This window comes from Lepisma saccharinum, chromosome 24 (genome assembly GCF_977018435.1).
Source record: "Lepisma saccharinum chromosome 24, izLepSacc3.1, whole genome shotgun sequence".
NCBI classification, from domain to species: domain Eukaryota; kingdom Metazoa; phylum Arthropoda; class Insecta; order Zygentoma; family Lepismatidae; genus Lepisma; species Lepisma saccharinum.
In genome coordinates this window covers 36521832-36540423 of record NC_139252.1, presented here as the reverse complement: position 1 = coordinate 36540423, position 18592 = coordinate 36521832, and the positions used below count along the sequence as shown (strand labels likewise).

Here is an 18592-nt window from a genome sequence, read left to right as displayed (position 1 = left end):
AACATACATATTTGCATTATTTTTCCCACTTAAAGTCAATTAACTTTTATTTGAAACATTTCTTTCGAAATCGTTTCGTTTGTAAGATATTTCGAGTTACCAACTTAAATGGTCCACCCTGTATACAGGATAGAAAATGCAGTTCTTTGAAGGCTCGTAACGTTGAAACGAGGCGCCATCGAGGGAAAAAGTTACTAAGGAAAGTTGTTGGTCTCGACGTACGCTGTAAAAGTTTCATCCGTGTTGGACAGCGACACCCTGTATATCTAAATATTATATTATATGTTTGTGAGGGGGTGTAATAAAGAAATAAAATACGGTTATGGTCTCTATGTATCGCATGATGTAGAGAATGTGTGGAGCACTACTGCTACGCCCTCTTCAGTACATTCTCAGGAGGAGAACTTTACCGTTGTCTCTTTTTCTGTTATCCTTGTGCATGTCGTCATCACGGTAAATAGAATTTTGACTGACAAACATGTCTTGTGGGGGAAGAACTCAGTCATAGACTGACGGGAATTGCAATAGCATTCAAAGGTAACATCTGTTCCCACACCTGCTACACAACTAAGTACTCAGTACCATTACATCATCAACACGTTGCTTGCTTTAGAATCTGCAAGTACATGTTTCAATGCGACGCAGATTCTGTCAAATGCTTTATACAAATATCAATTTCCGAGCACTTTGATTGATGTGAGACCTACGCTTCAGTTTCTGTTGCCGGGATATAAACAGACTTCGTAGAACTGTTAACGAAGTGTATCGCAGTGGGGTTAGGTTGAAAGATCGAGCGATAACGAAAAAGCCAGCCAGCACAATGCCACGACTTCCAATGTTTGTTCTTCTGCTGTGTCTGTTCCTGGTTGTTGGAACGCAAGCTGCAAGTAAGTAGAAAAATCTAATCTTAACCCTGAATCACACGAGGCTAGATATTCTGCTCGATTTACTACTTGGACTATTGGTGTGGAATTTTCTTGTGTGCTAGTTTTCGCTTTACAAGATACTCGTTAAGCACTTGCAAATTTTTAGTTCCCAACAAGACATTGCACACGAATGGGATAGGAAAGAAGAGTTCACAGGGTTCTTGTTGAGACTTGTAAGAAGGTCAAGACGAAGATTGAGGGATAACGTTGAGGTGGAACTAAAGGAAATCGGTGAAAGATGGAAAAGATTGGATTGATATTACCCAGGATAGGGACAGATGGAAGGCTTGTGTTGCTGCAGCCATAAACCTTCGGGTTTAAGAAGGCTAGAGAGTTAGTTAGTTACAAGTCATTGCGCAGAGAAGAAAAAGTTTAAAAGATGAACGAGCGACTTGAGGAAGAACGTCGTATAATATCTACTGTGGCTATTTTTCTTACAATTGCCTAAATTATAGAAAGAAAAATATAAAGTAAAGTAAAGTGCTCCCCTGTGCTTAGCACCACGCCATGAAGGCGTATAGGGGGTGTGGGGGGTAACGCCCCACACTTTCTTGATCCGGTCATGAGTGGGGGTAATGTGATCAGCATCACGCCCCTGACCGCCTTTACCCCCCAGGGTTTTCCCCAGGTACCCATGTTATTCGACGCTGGGTGGGCGCCGAGGCCGCTTCCAACGTTAGAAAAGTTCCCGGATTTGAACCGGCCGGGGATCAAACCCGGGACCTTGAGCATGGTAGTCAGAAAGAAAAATATGGGCTAGGTATTTTTTTTTTGTTTTGGAAGAAGTGGAAATCAAGGTACACTCAAAACAAGGGCGCCCGCAGGAATTTTTCTCTAGGGGAATGTAGGGAATGCTATCACCCAGTTGAGAATATTCTCGGAAAGTATCCCCCACTAGGATAATTTTCATAGGCATTCCCACCCTCACCTTTCTCCAAATTGAGCTAAGCTCTCCAGCTCCACTTCGAGCACTGAGGTCAGAATAAGATTTAATGTCTTTACCATTTATTATTATTATTTACAAAAATTGAAATTGAATTGAAAATACCTTAGCATTGTTGTCAACTTCAGACTTCAGTTCACTATTTAAATAGAAACTCTACTCGACTTGCTTCCTATCCCTATATATCTATCACTTTGTTAATGAACAGTTATTTTCTTGTCTTTTTGTACATTTTCACAACGCACAGATATCAGGGACCACTGATGTCTTTCCTGTTACCCATCATCCTTGCTTTCACGCTACAATTTTACCATTCGAATTATATGAAGCTTTCCTGATATCTCATGGGGGTAAGTGCCACCCCTCAAATTTTCAGGTTTCTTAAAATTTTCAAGTTAAGGATACTTTTGTTAACATCCTAAGACCTGAGGAGCTAAGTAATAAATAATAATATTTATGGTTCGCAAATGTGACAGTTATTTAGCAAATAATCCTGGACACTATTTTTATGGGATGAAAAATTTTTCGACTCTGCCTCCTCCCCCCACAAAAATTAAGCCTCAAGTTCGTACTAGCCCCCCACCCCCCAAAAGTTAAGTCCCAAGTTACGCCCATGCTCCCTGACCCCCTCTGCGAGCGTCCCTGACTCAACATGCTCTTTAATGAGAATCGGAAGATTCATTTCAAAAATTGTTGTTGAACTAAATACGTATGTCAAACATTTAACGCACTTGTATTGATAGAGATTTTAATTTCCATCATAATTATCGGGTACATCGGTTGTGGATCAATTCCTAAATGTACATCAATCAAGCACATAATCTGTCCCACCACTTCGACTTGTCTAAGCAAAGGAAGACAATCGTATAACCAACACTCAGAATTCACAAACAAAACCCGTTTTCCACTATCAAACTCACAGATTATCTTCACATGACCAAACATAGGCACTGATTGGTTGTTGCCAAGCATCGAGCAGAGAAGCAAGTTACAATTACAACAAGGTCTAGTCGCCAAAACCAGGTTGGCAGCCTAACAGCCATGATTTCCAGTCTGGTAGCCAGTCCAGCGCCAACAAGAGCCTTCCAGTAGGAAATCTAGCTTCGTGAGATTCGGCCATTAGATCTGTCTGTGGTTGCAAATAGACCTAATATTCTGATCTTGGCTCTACATTTTCTGGTCGTTGTAAGATCAGATGCAAGTATGCAGAAAAATAGGTGCTGCAAGTAGGTGAAAAATCCTCATTTAGTTGTCAGTTAAGGCAAGTGAGTGAAAATTCTGATATTAGCTCTGCTTGTTTCTAAGTGTTGCGATGGAAACTGGGTATGGGTGAAAAATTCTGAACTAAGCTCCGCTTGTGATTGTTCGAATAGATTCTATTATTAAGAATTTTCACCGATTTTGAACATTTCCTGGAGCTCTCAACAAAATGCACGAAGGTGTTTCTAGGCTAATCACGATTCAATGCAAACAAAGTTGAATTTTCAAGAGATTCCTGAGAGAACAATGAAGTTGTAGGTAGGCATACATCACATTTTATTGAGTTTGAATTATTGCTTTAAGTATATTTTATGTACAGATAGGCGAATCAGGACTGGACCTACAGCTTAAAGTGGGATCCGAACATTGTATTTGGTAATGATACGGGTGGCCAAAAAAAGGTAACCGAAATGTAGAACCGTTGTATTATGTGTTCGGTTACATTTTCTGGGCCACCCTGTACATTCTGTACTTAGGCGTGCACACTAACTCATCAATAAAACAAATCAAACAAATAGAATAAAGTGACCAAACAAATTAACAAATTAATTAACTAAGACATAAAATCGTACAAGGGAAACTGGTAAAGTAAATTAAAATAAGAAATCGTTTACGAAAAGTAGTAAATCAAATAAGTAAAAATTCACCGAAGCAAAACAACAAAGCGAATGAGTTAGGTAAATCAAACAAATAAAGCAACAAATTGGCCAACGAAAAATAAGAAATTTACCAACAGGAGAATGAAAGCAACTTACGTAAAACAGCAAAACAACTGGGCAAAGTAACAAATCAACGTAACTGAAATAACGAATAAACTCAGTTAACAAAAAAGAAAACAACAAATATGCTCAGAAGAACAACAAAACAACTAAAGAAAACGTGTAATCTACTATTGTAGCTAAAATAGACATATTATGTACAGTAATTGTGTTTCATCTTCAACAGCACTTGCACATCACGACAAGAGAGCAACGTGCGATAGCAGCTGCCGGCAATTATGCGCAAGCGCAGGATATCCAGATTGTTTAGTTGCAGGCAAAACATGCTATTGTGTGTCCAGTAGATAACTTCAGCAGCAGACAGTGTCGAAATGTAAATGTAATTTCACCATTGACAATATCCTTGCACATACTTTTAAATTTACAATTGTTATTCACATATTAAATGTTATACGATTTTAAAATCTAAAGCAATATACAAAGACTTTTTAGTAATTCCGATCTTGTTTGTAAATCATTTTTTTAACTGGCAACAGTGGAGGTCAAATATGTAAGCTGTATTTCATGTGCCTATCGTGCGGTTAATCCCAAATAACTTCGAATCTTGTTGTATTTCGATATGAATTACCTTGATGTGTGTTATTAAACTGTACATAAATGGCATTTAACATAGATATATATAGTGGATGTGGGCCTAATGTAGCACGAAATAGCTATTGCTATATTGTAAATTCAATATTAATTTTTCTTATAACCATTGCTATATTTCAATGCAAAACAATGTAATTCAATGCACGATAACAGTTGACAATGTCAATAGCTTTCCTTTTTAACTTTGTATAATATTCAGTTCCTTCAATTTATATTTAGCAGTTTTTGACTTTAAAATGGTGATTTCATGTCTTAATTCTTCTACTTTACTGACCGCAATGATTCATGTTAGCTTGGTTGAATTTAATACAAACACAATTTTTTAAAGAAATTACTTCCAAAAAAGAGATTTTTCTAGAGATGGCTCTTCTAGTGCTTATCGAACTTGAGATAGCTTGCATGAGTATATGGATTCACAATAAACTAATATTCTTAAATAAATATCTATTTACATGACAGTAAGATAAATCTTGAAATATGTAAAATATTTCGCAATATAATAATTTACCACAGAATAAAAACTGTAAAAATGTATCCTATTTTGTTCTAAATAGCAATAAAAATAATTGAATATGTATATCATCTATTTTATTTTTCAAAATACCCCTCCTTTCTAAAAAAATATCACATGATTTGTAACATTAGAAAAACTTTAATGTCAAATGAATTCAATTAAATTGACCACAGATTGTATAGTTCAAATTACAGTCTCCTCTATACAACTGGATCCTCCCCCCCCCCAACCACCACCTCACTCCACAAAGCAACAAAAGTTTTTAAGCTGGTGTAATGACATTGACAAACTGTTAGCACACACAAAATATGACAATAAATTCGTTAAACGCATCGTAATAAATTAACATATCTCAAGTTTAGCTTCGACTGAATTTTAATTACACTTTTCACATCTGATGTACTTATGTGTTGTCTTCAACAGGTTTAATGGAAAAACGACAGGGTTCCATGTGCACTAGCGACTTGCTGACCACGTGCTTGATGAAGGGATTCGCTGACTGTACGGTCATCTCTGGGAGTATATATTGTGTTAAATACTAAAGGAAGGAGTTATGGAGAGAAAATTGGACAAGATTCTGGATTTCATAAGCAAACATTTGGATTCGTACACTACACAAGACTAAATTCCTATGTTATTACATGACTGCACACATAATTTCCTTAGATTAGGATTGGCTACAGTAAAACTGAATGAAAACTCCATTTACTCTTGCAGATATCTGTCTGAAATTAAAAACTCTATATATATCACACAACTATGCAAGCTTGTTTTAATACAGCAAAGACAATTAATTTATCGTTTTATGTTCGCAACTATAGACCTACAGTAGTACTTTCCGGTAATAAATAACTTAAAAGATAATTTCAACGATAATATCCTTCCTAAAATGGCATGATCAATTCTCTGTGCATCGCTGAATAATTTCAATTGTCATTCCTTAAAATATTACAAGCTACTATGGAATATAATCCTTGAGCTACTCGTAAATTATGTTAACACATTTTTATATTTTCTCTGTAATCACAAGTAAGTAGCCAAGTCCAGCATGAATTTATTACTACACATTACGGCAAGATTATTTTCATTATGAAAGTAATCTTGTGTGATAAAGTTGTTTTCTTTAGACCTCAAATCAAGTTATTAAGGCTTTCATTCTGAACTTTATTGTTAATGGTGAAATTACACAATATTTGCCCTTGGAATAAAAATTTATACAAATCCTACACTATTGGTTAATTATGGTATAGAATGGCACATCTAAATATTTGGTTGTGATGTATTCATTCTATGAAATAAAGTATATATGTTTTTACTATTATGTGTTACAATATTAAAATTCATTATAAAGTCATTTCAGCAGTTCCAGTTCATAGTTTCGAAAAACATTTCATTTATTTGAAAAATGTTCTTCACTGAATATGCAATTTGATACGGCTTTCCAAACAGATGAGTGTTGGAATCTGGATTGAAATCAAATGACAGTAAAAATTATCAGTTGGTTTGTATTATGCGACCCACAAACAAGGCTAAACCGACAAGGTTCTCTCTACAAAACTTCAAATATACGCTACATTGGTAAGCTGGACGTAGTTAAAGAAGATCACGCGAGAGGACAGTACAGAGCGGAAGTGGGAAGTGACATCTACGACAGAAGTATGAACTACGTGCGCAAATAACTATAAGAATGATGCGCTGAGAGACGTTAAAGAAATATTCAGTAAATAAATAGGTCTACCCGTTATGCTTTCTATTTTTATAATTTAATTCGTGGTTTGTGTTTGTTTTCAACCTTTTGCTCATTTATTATATTTTTGGAACTTGGGCTACAATTTTGACAATTTTGAACAACCTTTAGCAAGTGGCGTGCCCAAGAAGGGGTTGGTGGGTCATAACTAGTGTTGGGCGATATATCGTTACGATATTTGGCGATATATATCGTGTCGGCGATATATCATCACAATATTTGGCGATATATATCGTGTCGGCGATATGTCGTCACGATATTTGGCGATATATATCGTGTCGGCGATACGTCGTCACGATATTTGACGATATATATATCGTGTCGGCGATATGTCGTCCAGATATTTGGCGATATATATAGTGTCGGCGATATGTCGCCACGATATTTGACGATATATATCGTGTCGGCGATATTTCGCCCAGATATTTGGCGATATATATACTGTCGGCGATATATCGTCACGATATTTGGCGATATATATAGTTTCGGCGATATATCGTCACGATATTTTAGCGATATATATCGTGGAGACTATATATCGCCGATATCACGACACGGTAAAATTTCGTATCGTCTGTAAAGATATAACGATGTAACGATATATAGCGATTAGAGACCTGCACAAGACCCGGAAGAAACCAGTCTACGAGGCGGCGCGCCTACAATAATATGCAACACGCACGTCAAGCCCAGGTGTTCGACATCGCGCAAGCGAGCTTCACGTCACAGTTGTGCACAGGCATCGATGCCTGCCAGGCTTTTCTATTACCCGGGTCTTAAGAAGACCCGTGAGACTCGATGTAGTTCTTGCACGTAGACGCGAGCACTACTGTCAGTGTTGCCAACGGCCATTACATTTCACTACGCATGGAAATATTTGAATTTCTGCTAGGCGCAGGTGCCTTGAGGTTGTATAACCATTGGCATAGCAAGGGCGAAGACCCTGGGCCTCGCGCATGTAGGGGCCTCGCCTCCCATGAGGTTGATACGAAAAACGTAATAAATGGAAGTGAGAAAGATAGAAAAGGCTAATTTTTGTGGGCAATAAAATTAAAACATTTTTTTATCTGGCTTTATATTCTAGTTTAACGTTATAATTTGAATGAATGCGTCAAATCAGAGGCGGGCGGGAGCTCTAAGCCTAAGGGGCCTCAAAAAAGTCAAAATAATTCTCATTTCTCATGTGAAACATTAAAGCAAAAGTTGCTTGGACAATATTATCGAATTATTATTTTCTTGAATGGAAAGCGCTTTGTCTTTGCTTTTCTTCTGTCTCGTGACCTTGCATAGCCTACACGATTTTAATATGTTAATGATAAATCACCACAAACTGCCACGGAGCAAAGTATGGGGCATTTAAATGCTTCCGGTGTTTTAAACTGAAGAAGGGTATGGATAATATTAGCAGTTCATCCTTCGTTCCTACAACTCCAGATGCAGCTATTGCCCTCTGTAACGGGCACGAATATGATTTATCTTCAGAATATCCTGATAAAGTTTTACGTTTCAGGAATGTGCTTAAATCTGAAATCAAGTGCTTTGGAAAGTTTCTACTCCTTGATAGCTCTTCACTAGCTTCCAGTGTTCTCTGTATCCTGTACCGCCTTATGTTTGTTTCCTCCTCTTCAAGTAACAACCACGAAGAAATAACTATCTTTCTCAAAATTGAAACTTAGGAAAAACTTCTGGAAGGTAGTGTCGAATGGTATGATTCAGCCCAAATTTACCGGACTCAGTAATCTAACTCTTGAACGAGAAAGGGCAAGATCTAATGTAAAAGTATCATTCGCTGCCCAGAAGCCAAATCAAAATTTAAATTGAGGAATTCTATTTTAAAAATCACTTATTAAAATCACTTTAAATAAAATTACAGAATAATGTCCACAAGAAATTTGTAGATATCAGAATCACTTTTTGTGAAAGTATATTAATGTCGTATTCATTTAATGGTGTTTATTATGCTCTAAGAGAGGAAATAAAGGAAACAAAATACATGTCCTGATGGGGTGAAGCTCATACGAAAATAAATGTAATATGTCATCTGAAAAAAACCCACCTAAATTTCCCTTGATTTAAAATTCAATAACTATCAGTAAAACCTCAAAATTCGGCTACAAAGACTGTAAATATTATTTTAAGTTAAAATTATAAAGTACATCTAGAATTTATATTTGCACTGTAAGAAACGTTACTGAAATTATAATAGTTTCATTAACACACTTAACGAACATTTTCATATTAGGTTCATTATGTTCAGTTCCAGAAACAGGGAGATGCATATTTTCATGTAATTTGTTATTTGCTTTAATCAAACTGTTCAAATATTTTACAGGGACGTTTATCAGAAAAAGACTTTCTATTTAAAAAAATATGTCTATGTGTACGATGCCAAAGAAAAGATCGATTTAAATAAAAATAATAAAAATAATTAAAAAAACATTTTTATCCACCCAGCTGTGAAGAGGGGCGGGGAAGGGGATAAGTAAGTATTTGTATTTTCTTCTTTTGAATACATAAATGTCAATGAAAGATATGTTGTAATATTTGAAAATTCAGAGATAGAGCATCGATTTGTATAATTATTAATGTAAGTGTAGCCACAACCAGCCATTCTAAGTAATTACATACATTTCCTGGAAGAATCTGACTGTACTTGAGGGACCCAAATTTGTTTCTTGCGGACGCGTACTTTACGATTTTGTTACGCCACGGCGTCAAATATTTAATATTACAAGAACATTAAGACGTAACAACAAAATGAGATTCATAATTATTATTATCATCTAAGCCCTAAAATTCAAAGTAAACTGGTACAATTAATGTGCAACAAAGGCAAAATTGCTAATTAAAAGAGTCAAATTAGCTGTATCAATTGATTACACCAAAGATTTCACACTTATGGTGCAAATGACTATCGTTTTAAAATTTGTTGATGTTGAAACCGATTGTGTCGAAGACCTTGAAGGTAGATACTTTGGTCCCCTAGACAGGATTGTGGTTTAGCGCACTCCCTTTCCCCGCTCTATCAAGCACAGACATTTTATGCGCGTCATTCGATATTTTCTACTTAAGCCATGGTTTGTGACATTTACATCCTACAAATTTTGAAATGCGGAAACAAAGAACGACTCATTAAATAATATATAGGTTATATTTAAAGATTCTCATTTAAGGATATTTCAGTTGTCTTACTGTCTAAAGAACATCTTAAAAAACGTACTATTACTACTGCCTTGGTTAATGAAAATTCCAGCAACTTGTTAATGTAGCTCTGCCAAGTGTAAGTTTCTCTGCCGCGTACTATTAAATATAATTTTCGTCAGAAATTTATTATTATTATAGGCTATTATATAAATATAATAATTTGCTGACGTTTCCTTGATGACTGTATATCGATTCACATTGATATTTCAAACTTAAAGAACGGATGGAGCCTTGCATTCTAATCTCGCCCAGGGCCTCGCGATATGTTGCTACGCCACTCTACCTAAGATTTTTGTAACTTCTCAAATTAGTGTCAAACCAACTACCACACATTTTCCAAATTTGTTTCGAAGGTCTTCAAATTGGTTCGTGTGTCTTGTTCATTTTATGTCACTTTCTGGTCTTGAAATCATAAATCTCCTCTCGTTTTCATTTTTACGTTGTTCGTTTGTTGGAATGTGTAAATAGCATTGCCTGCTATTTGCACCCGTATGAAGATACAAGCTAACAATAATTATATTTTGCATCGTATTACTATCAATGCGGTCTGTAGAACTAGATAACTAGCAACAACATTTTTTTTTTGTACTGGGTACAGAGTCTGAAGAAAACCTTGCTAGAAGGTTGAAACGTTACGTTTAGTTTATGTTTTAAAATAAAATAAATTTCTGCGTTGGTCACCATATTGAGTTTTTCATATCATGGAAACATGGCTAACTTGTGTTACAACAACATGAGCGAACGACGATTTGTTGAAAGAGATGACAATATTCAAAAACCTTTTACAATTCAAATTCTGATTTCATGTTCTATTTTATGGACCATCGTGCCTTAGTGTTCAGGGGGGATCTTGAGCAACTAATTCGGATATTGAATTGGCAAAATTACACCAGAGAGAAAATCTGTTTGATTGATTTATTTATTTATTTGGTCAATTTATGCACAATAAGGCTAATCGGGACTGGACTATAGTTTAAAGTGGGATCCGAACCACCATGTGCTTCCACCGGGTATCGAACCCGGTACCCCTTGATTACAAGGCGACGACACGTGTTGCCCACGAGACGAGACTTTGGCCTGTCTCGTGGAAATGCTGTCTCGTCTCGAAAATATTCGTTTGTCTCATGACACATGGTCAATCTCGTCTCGCCTCGAATTTTTAAAAGCCTGTCCCGTCTCGTCCCGTGGACAACACTACTACCACTGTGCCATAGGGGAGCACCCCCCCCCCCCAAAAAAAGTATAATGTAGAACAACCACCAGTCACACAATGTTCCAAAATATTTACGATGGCACTTTTTGCGAAACTTGGTTCGTACTCCTTTACAGGTGTCAGCAGTGGCGGTAATTAGGGGCGGGGCAGAGAAAGTGCAGTTGACCCTCCCCCCGACGTTTTGAAACTTTTGCACCACGCTAACCTCATGTATCAAGGGAAATTAAACTGTCCTTGCCCCCCCCCCCCCACTTTTGCACCTTGGCCTCTTAGTTTTAGAACCCAATCGCCGCCACTGGGTTTGAGTGATACAAATGTTTTCTACCAAGGAATAAATGTCTGCGATTTCAAATTGATAAAAGTGATGAACATTTTAAGTGCTGCTAGAACAGTTTAGAATCTAAAAGTTGGCAACGGTGACTGCGTGACTCATGTATCTGGAGACGGTGCAAAACCGGAATGAGCGTTCGCTGAAGATAAGCGAGCTTCGTCTTGCAAGGCCTTCCAGTTACCCGTGGGCTTTTGATGCTTGACGGGTCAAAACTCAGGTATATAGTTTTACTCGCCCGCCCGACCAGTCAGGCGGGCCTAGTAAGCGATTCTGACCGATATGCAGCCCTCTGATAGCGATATCGTCCATCCCTACTTCATACCTTATGAGCTGATGTTTAATAACAGGTAGCTTTCTTAGTGAATGTGAATGAAAATACCCAAGACATTTTAAGATGGTGGACGAGAAGACGATTTTCTCTCCTGCAAGCATTCCAAATTATGTCGATATTTTCAATTACTTTCTTTTTTTTAGCTTAAGCGCTTAAGGCACGAGCATACAGAAACTTTAGGTCACCTTGAAGTCATTTCTCGAAAACTAATGGGCATTCAATATTTTTAATTCGTTCACTTTCACATCTCACCTTGGTCTGCAGCCAGGAGTGAGAACAATACCCACTTAAATAGCTTATGGAATGGAAATTTCCATTACACAGTTAATCTACTTTGAGATCTAGCTCGCAGCCTTTTATTAGAATAGTAGACAATCGCATTGACAAGTACTGGGAATCAACGAGCCATTGCTTGCACATCGCTTCAATAATTGATGGCTAAACGTTATAGCGGTGTGTATGGTGTATATAACATCACAAGAAAACTAAATACTTATGTAAGACTATCACTATCACTATAGCTTTCTCGTTACTGATAACAGTGGTAGCTGATCAGAAAAGCCGCCAAACATTATCAGAATTTAATACCTACTAAACATCAAGTCACACAAACAGAAATTGCGTAATTTCAAGCTGTGATCAAGAAAATTGCCATTTACAACTTCCGTTACTTCTTTGCGCTGCTTCTGAAATGTACCGAATCATCTTTTATGTAACTGTTGTCTATCGTCGAATAATACTTCCAACAACTCTTTGACTGTTCGCAGGTTTGTGTTTCATGTTTCTACTCTTCTGACACGTTTTACAAATAAGTTTATTGCACTTAAAATGTCCAGTAATTTTGAGAAAGCAAGTCTCGCGTCCCGGACAAAACCTCACCTTAGCCCTGATTTTCAAGTAATTAGTTCTTAACACTTTACAACTGTAGTGTAGAAGAAACATTAATATGTAAAGCGAATTTAATAACTGGTAGAAATGTGCGTGAACATTGTTTAATACGCTTGTAAGAAGGAAAATTATGTATTATAATTTTATTTTTAAGAATATTTATCAAGGATATGACAATATTTGATTTCCTTATAGAAAATAATATGATATAACTTTCAATTTTTCTAAATACCGAGATATTGTTCATTCTATGCTCAGATAGCTCAATTGGAAATGGACTCACATCTGGCATAAATTAGTCTAAAAGTTACAACTAACGTTGTATATTGGGGGCCTCACGTACATAAACTCGAACCTTATTTAGTGCCACCTCGGTGGCGTAGCACGTTAAGCAGTAGACTCACGGGTCTCGCTGCCAAGTGTTCCAGGTTCAAGTCCTTGCCTAAGCATGAGGGTTTATTTGTGAGTGTCCCTTGCTCAATTTCATGTAATCACTATTTCATCCTCATCGTCGCGACAAAAGCGACTTTAAATAAAAAAAACAAATTAAAATGGGGTAAGAATGTACAATACAGAGAATGTCTTCAATTCCTTTCCTACTTCTTATACTCACTAAATATGTAGTCCTGATAACGTAACTGGAGTTAAGATTTGGGGGTGACGCGTAGAAATTTTACACTTACGTCTATATATGTTGCAAAATTACGTTCTTCATTACCGCGATCATTCTCCATACAGAGACATACGAACAATGTTCGATGATATGAACAAGTGACGTTCGGCATTCGTTGCGCTGACTACAGCGTTGCCACACTGTTGCTTCGTTACTTGCAGAGCATTAATAGAGAACGACGAGGTAGAACAGTATGTGGAATGCGGACTTTGATTAAAGGTAAGTTTGGCAACGGTGTTCGAGCGTTCTTCTAGAAAAACGGCGTCTTGCGCAGTGAAGAAGCTAGTGCTACAAAAGTTATACTTTGTTACAATGTGTGCGCAAAAAAGTTAACTGATATACCCACGAACCATTTTCGGTAAGGTTAGGGTAAGAAAGTATCTCCAATTTCGTTAATATTTGGTATATTAACTAATTTTGGCCTTCTAATCAGTACATTATGCATGGGTAGCCCCACAAACCATTCACGGATAGCCCCACAAACCATTTCCGGTAAGGTTAGGTTAGGTTAGGTTAGGCAAGCTTAGTTAAAATTTTGTTCGTAAAACAATGCGATACAGCTCTAAAAAAATCCACTTCGGCTTTTTCCCGATTTCCACGAGTGACCCACATTTTAACAACAGATTCGTGATTAGAAGGCCAAATTTAGTTAGTATACCAAATATTAACGAAATTGGATACATTCTCTATATTGTAAATTCGCTCCAAAAATGGCAACGCCGTATTGTTATCAAATATAGCGATGGATTGTTCTAAACAAACAGACAGAAAACTTTAATTGTTATTGCAAAGCATAGTAACAAATATAAAGACAAATTGACTCAATTTTATTCTAAACTAGCTAAAAGAATATATCGGGCGTGTGACTTACCTTTCTGTTTCACGACACTTTTCCCCATCTGACTGGCGTTCTCCAAAGGACACAGTTGAAACACTTTATAAGACTGTAGGTTACATTACGCCGTCTAACCAGTCTAACTCCAATGTTCAAATCAGTTTGAACGCAGGTTACATAACGTGACGCATCACCACTTGATCCACCAAGTCGTGAAATCGTCCCAAAATACCGAGAAAATGGCTCAATTAGCCCTTTTTTAAGTGTGAAAATGCCCTGTTTTCACGTCCTTAGCAAGCAGTTTCCACGGACAGTTTTTTGCCCGCATTGTTTGATTCATGTCTTTTCTTTTTATATAAATGTATATTTGGTTGTAGCTTTGCTGCTATGCACCAGTTACATTTGTTTTACATTTCATCATTTTGCAATTTCATAATTTAATAATATAATATTTTCTCTCACAATATAATTGGTAAGTACATACAGTATGTAACATTGTTATTCGTACACATAGAATTTCCGAGGAAAAAATGTCATATCTACTAGTAAATATAATCATTTTCATATGTATCTGGAAATTAATGTTAATGAAGGTTTCAGCAACAAATGTCAATAAAATTGTATGTTCCAAATGTATAAAAAGAGCAAGCGCCACCGCTATTCGGGCGATTTCGTGCAGTTTGCAACTTCGTAACAAGTTTGAACATGCAGGCGCGCTCCCCGTCAAGCGGAATGCTGGCGTAGGTATTGTTGTAGGCCTATTGTCTATCTATCAGAGTGTTCGAAATGGGCAAGGTGAAGGAATTTAGTTCCGATCTGAAGGATATTATTATAATTTGGCCCTTAGAGGTTATTCGTTAAGAAAAATTGGACAAACAGTCAATAAATCACACTCCACAGTTCAATACATAGTAAACAAATTTAGAGAGGATGGTTCAGCACAGGATGTGCCGAGAAAACCAAAAGAGAAACGATTGAATAAACGTGATGAACGCTTTATTTTAAAAAGAGTGCGAGAAAACCCCCGACTAAGTGTTCCTCAGTTACGACCGTTAGTAGAAAATGTTGCTGGCAAGATGATGTCCGATCAAAATGTCCGACGTGCCTTGTGGAAGCATGGATATCATGGCAGAATACCACGAAAGAGGCCGTATGTAAGTAAGGTGAATCGCAGGAACAGGCTTTCATTCGCGAAAGAGCACATCCACAAGGACCAGGAATTTTGGGACAGTGTCATATGGTCAGACGAGTCCAAGATTAATATATACGGGTCAGATGGGATAAATAGGGTCTGGAGAAAATCAAATAAAGATAATGATCTCATTAATACAGTTCCAAAAGTTAAACACGGTGGTGGGTCATTAATGAATTGGGGCTGTATGTCGTCCAAAGGTGTTGGTACCATCCAGTTTATTGATGGTATCATGGATCCATATGTCAGGCACAAATAATTAGTGAATCATGTGTTCCAGGGTGCATTATATCACATATTTGAACATATTGAAGAACAATGTAAAGCAGAGTGTCCAAAAAATGGACATGCCGCCTATCTACAGATTCCAACAAGACAATGACAGTAAGCATAAGATGCGAGTTAACATGAATTGGCCAATATGAAATGTGCCCAAACTACTACAAACACCAGCTCAAAGTCCAGACTTAAATCCCATCGAGCATTTAAGGGCAATTTTGAAGAGGCGAGTCCAAAAAGCAGGCGTCAAGTCCAAACAAGAGTTGAAAACTGTTGTGCAAGCCGAGTGGAATAAAATAAGCTCTGAAACATGTCGGAAAGTGGTTAATTCTATGAAGAACAGGCGTCAAGCAGAAATTAAAGCCAAAGGATAAGCATCAAAGTATTAGAACTGTGAGTCAATTTGCTCTGAATATACTTTTTTCTATTATATTATTAAGTGTACGAATAGAAAAGTTGTACAAAAAATGGCATGTTTCTCTTCCAGTTTCATTTAATTTATTATTGTCATTGGTTATACAGAATTTGGGTAAGATTTTATGTTCCTAATGATATTAGTTATTGAATTGTAAAGAAACAATTTCAAAAGAGTGTGTTTCCTTCCAGATATTAAAGCATTTTCTTTGAAAATCCGTGTGTACGAATAAGAATGTTACATACTGTATATTATTTTCTTCGTTGGATTCCTCAAAAGTGTTGACAAGGCGTATGGGACATTATATCCTGCTTCTTTTAGGTCTCTGAAGAAATAATCACGCGTAGTTCCAATAAGATGACATTCAAATATAATACGATCAGGTGTTCCTTCAGTTGCACCACACTGACAGATTGGGGATTGAACAATCTTCCTAGTGTACAGGTCTTTAGGTGCTAGGGTGTAATTTAGCCGACATCTAAGAAGACTTGTTAAAGAGTTTCTTGAAAGATTCATGTCTTCATTGCCAATTTACATTATTTCTCACAGATCAATGATGCACAGATGAATCAACTCGTTGTTAGAAAAGGTGCCTCAAACAAGGTTGACATCTACATAAGGAGTTTCATCAGTCCAGATACAATTAGATATTGGTATACTGAATGTGATATCTACATCATGGTTGTTTCAATTTATTTGTTTAGAGTTATAATAAGAAGCAATTCTTTAGAGTTTGACGTGCTAATGTTGTCCATGGAAACGGACGTTGCTAGGGAACTTAAATAAAGTTTATTTTCTCCCCGAAAACTACGGTATAATTGAGTTGTACTAGACTTTTCGTATTTCAACATATGAGCCTTAGAATTTATTACAGAGGTTAGTTGGAAATTTGAGAGGAATGATGGAAAGCAATTATTTGTCAATTACGTTTAAAAATTTGAAAATGACAAAAGACGTAAATATTGCTTTTCCAATTTAGTGTCGCTATTGAATTCGTTTACATAAAACATGTAACTAACTATGTTGAAACAGTTTTTACTCACCCAGTTTATTATTAAGAAAAGATACAATAATATTTTGAATATTTATACCATATTAGAGCCCGTACACACATAACGTTACGTTCAGAACTTTCCAAATAAGAGAACTACGTCGGCGAGCGCACGAGACGTGGCCAAAGGCCACGCCGAAAGTGTGCGGGTATATAGTATACATATAAATTTATCTAATGAAATGCACAAGGATTACGTTTATTTTTAGTCACACAGAAACTTGACTGAAGGAAGCTGAACTACCTTTAGTTCTGAGAATAAGCCAAAAATTGTAGAGGAAATTTAACGATGAATTGGCAGGCAAAGAGCGTCATCTTTCTTCTTCTGTTATGTTCAGTATCTGATACAGAAGGTGAGTTTAAATTTTCTTGTCAATACGCAATGGTTGTCAATTGTATAAAATCTATATTTTAAATAAAAATAGTAACGTTAACATAAATTATCGTAAGCACTACAGTATTTTAGTTTATAATATTCACCCGTGAAAGAATTGATTATGGAGGAGGTGATTTGTGTTTAGAGAAAATGTTCTTTAGCTATTGGGCATGATCATGAATTTTTTGTGATTCTCCTTTCATCATATTATCACTCATTCCCATCGTTGTGATTAGCCAAGAGGCAGAAAAGTGAAGCTAAATAACAAAAATACAAATATGCTGTTGTTAATAGAGTCAGGTTCTGGCAACAGTACAAAGTAAGTGAATCCACAAGATGGCAGTCAGCCTATCTGATGTAAGCTTGTGTTAATCATTAGCTAAGAATTAAAGCATGTTAGATAACTAACCAGTGCCTCATTAAACTAGACACAAAATATACTTTTACTGTACACTTCTACAACTATTGTTAAAGATAATTTCTACGATAATTATGATTGTCTAATGCGTATAAAAATCCTGCAAACATTATGCCTCAGTAGATTTTAACCAAAATATATATTTTTCACAGCTCGGCTTGTTAACGCTGAAATTAATGTCTTACAATTTGCAAAACATGAGTGAAACAGTTTAGAAGTTACAAGTTGTGAATGTTCTTGTTCATTTTTTTTACGCAGGTGATAGTGAAGGACACCCTGCCGAAAAACTAGAACCCAATATATTTGAAACACAACCAAGGAATGCCAGATGCCATGAAGGTTACGGGTGTGAGGAAAGAATCGTCTGTGATGAATTTAGTCCCATGTGCTTTTATGGCCATTGTATTTGCCTCCCTTCGGCTTTTTCTTGAAGACTATTGAAATTGGCTTTCAACTTTGCTTATCCTGACAAAGAATTATATATTATAGTTGTGCGGAATGTATTCTCATTAAAGTTTTGATGTCTTTTCTTTGCGACAGTTTTTTTTAATACATTGCCTAACTTTTCAATGAATTACTAACCAGAACAGTCATTTCGGGAATGTTAAAGTTTCTCGTATAACAAT

General features: G+C 36.5%; 2 long non-coding RNA genes across 3 annotated transcripts; both read left to right on the top strand.

Annotated features, from left to right (window-relative positions):
* The first annotated feature begins 733 nt into the window (after positions 1–733).
* Positions 734–6324, top strand: LOC145978435 (uncharacterized). The gene is made up of 2 exons (XR_014440691.1): positions 734–887; positions 5437–6324. It is a non-coding gene; the product is annotated as an uncharacterized LOC145978435 (long non-coding RNA).
* Positions 6325–12491: 6167 nt separating this feature from the next.
* Positions 12492–18498, top strand: LOC145978324 (uncharacterized). 2 transcript variants are annotated; one of them, XR_014440678.1, is made up of 3 exons: positions 12492–12606; positions 17382–17525; positions 18225–18498. It is a non-coding gene; the product is annotated as an uncharacterized LOC145978324 (long non-coding RNA). The 2 variants fall into 2 exon arrangements; XR_014440679.1 differs by lacking the exon at positions 12492–12606 and adding an exon at positions 12607–12736.
* The last annotated feature ends 94 nt before the right edge of the window (positions 18499–18592 follow it).